Source organism: Echinops telfairi, unplaced genomic scaffold (assembly GCF_000313985.2).
Source record: "Echinops telfairi isolate 266 unplaced genomic scaffold, ASM31398v2 ScPeMD7_15;HRSCAF=58, whole genome shotgun sequence".
In the NCBI taxonomy this organism is placed as follows: Eukaryota; Metazoa; Chordata; class Mammalia; order Afrosoricida; family Tenrecidae; genus Echinops; species Echinops telfairi.
The window spans coordinates 5534458-5536998 of NW_022103912.1; the positions used below are offsets into that span (position 1 = coordinate 5534458).

Below are 2541 nucleotides of genomic sequence, written 5' to 3' on the forward strand. Positions count from 1 at the left end.
ATGTACTTGAGTGAATGATGGCATGTAAGAACATTTACAACACCCCTCCAATTGAGGAGAATCAGCTCTTCCAGTAGAACATATGCCATTTCACAGCACACATATGCCAAATCCAGGAAAATCAATAACCTAATGAAAAAATGAACACCATAAAAGAAAAAATGATGATTAAAATGCTAGGATAAAAATATTAGGTTTGAAAACAAAACAAAAAAATATTAGGTTAGAAATGTTGCAGCTAGATTTAAGATACAGAAGATATTAAGCACATTGAGAAATTCTAGAATAGAATCTATGCTCTCTTTCACAACGAATGAACCCCAAAAGGATTCACTCTGGATTGCTAGGTCTTCCTCGAGAGTGCAAACCGTTGCTTTCTAGTTCTAAAAGCAAAGTGATCGTTCACATAAGTCAGCTGTACAATAAGCTTTTTCCCACTCTGAATAAAAAAAGATTAATGTAATCTGCATCAAATTACTAACAGAGGCTATCAAAATGTGGATGAAAGAAAGAAGGCAAGCCACCACGAAGCTTCCTAAATGATCTGATAGTACAGATCTGATAGTACAATTTCCTCTTGCTCACAAGGAAGCGGGGTGGAGGGGGGTGCCTGCCCCAACTGACAGCCTACTGAAGCCTGGTAAAGCCCTCAGCTTCCAGGGGTTTGGCTTCCTCAGGCACAAAACCAAGACTGGGGTAGATCGTTCCCTTTAAAAATCCTTTCAGTGGCAAAAACAGAGGTCAGTCATCTGGGGTGAAGAGAGGAGTGGTTTAAAATACTGGTGGTTGGAGTGATTTTTACCATTTGGTACTGGTGTTCAGAACTATTCTGTCTGACAGTGTTAGGAAATATTTGTCCAATACTTCCATCTGATTGGTTAATCTGTTCAAAGGTAAGCAAATGAGGCATCAGCAATGCACTTTCTGATGAAAATGTGAAATAGTTTATGTAGAAAAAAATGCCCTGCCACGGTCTGACCGGCAGGCAGGGGGTCTTCCCCACCAACCTGTTCAGGGAATGCCAAGGGGGTCACACGGTTCAAGCCATTCAATAAAGGGCTAATGTGTGCCCACAGCAAAAATGGCTTTCCTGAGACCTACCAGCAAGGCAACTTGGATGCAGCTGGTTAACGGAAGGATGGAAGAGCGCTAAGTACAGGGTCGCATTTTTTTTTTCTTTATTTAACAGAAAAATGATCCAAAGAGAGCAACAGCAGCGCATTCTCTATCCCTTAGGAATACTAGTATCTCTTCTTGAATTCAACCCACGGGCTGCAATTTAAAATGCATAACTTTCATTTTCCTTATAAGGCAGCCAGGCATTATGAATCTACGAAGTGCCAATCACATAATTTCGTGATAAGCCTTAGGTTTCCATGAGCAGCTCTAGAGCTTACGGACAGGAATCCTGTGGTGTCAGATATTAAAACTCTCCCCAGAGCCACATGTGTCCTTGATGGTTTGCATTCTTGAACACACCCTCACTGGATAACTTATCTTCTACACAATCCATATCTGTTCCTAAAATGCTTATCTGTGCTTTCTTTTTGGTGAGCACTTGGACACTGTCTTCGACAACTTCATCAGAATCTGTCTTTCCGTATTCTAAAATATACTAAAGACTATTGCAACCTCTATTTCAAATACTAATTTTCAGACCTGCATGCTCAGATCTATCTTTAAAAATCTGTTGAATCTTGTGACACGCTGAAGGTGTGAAGGTGAGGGCAGCCTATACGGCCTGCAATTTCCTCTTGCGCACAACCTGGACAGTCGCTTGGACTAATCAAGCCGGCGTCTTCTGGGCCCTGGTGCCTCTGGCCAGAGCTCCTGATGTGCAACCGCTCTCCGTGGACATGGCACCGTGCATTGACACTTCTGCTTTTTATTCTTACTGTTTCCTGTTTAGAAAATGTTTGTGTGTTATTGAAACTTTAGATTTTTGTATTTTGCTTCTCACATAGTGTGTTGACTATATCCTCTTACATGTGTTTTGTGTAGAAATATTACCATAATATAGATCCCTGGGCTTTCACTTTCACACTCTAATAGGTGTTTGATATGTTATATTTGCTAACATTGAAAATCAAATCCTTATTGTACTCTATTTTCACCTGGTAAATATGTCTTAACTTCTTATGACCAAGTTTTTTCTGCTTTGGATTTGTGTGTGTGTGTGTGTGTGTGTGTGTGTGTGTGTGTGTGGCTATCATGTCTTTTCATTTAGATAAGGTATACTGAATCAAGAAACATCACTGACATTTGACTATAGAATGTTTATTTTAACATATATTATGTGGAATACAACTGGCCCTTTGAACCTAAGGGGAGGATTACTTGAGGCACATTTGTTTCCCTGGACTCTGTTTTTCTGGTAAAGAGAAAGCAAAAGAAAGAAAGAAAAAGAGAGAGAAGCTAAAAGAGAAAAGGGTTGGAAAATTCACACCTTCTGTGTAAACTCATGGAGTGAGTTCTTCTGTGTAAACTCATGGAGTGAGTTCTTCTGTGTAAACTCATGGAGTGAGTTCTTCTGTGTAAACT

At 40.0% G+C, this 2541-nt stretch overlaps 1 pseudogene; it reads right to left on the minus strand.

Annotated features, from left to right (window-relative positions):
- Positions 1-1416: 1416 nt before the first annotated feature.
- LOC101640610 overlaps positions 1417-2541 on the minus strand; it is a 7922-nt pseudogene continuing 6797 nt past the window's right edge.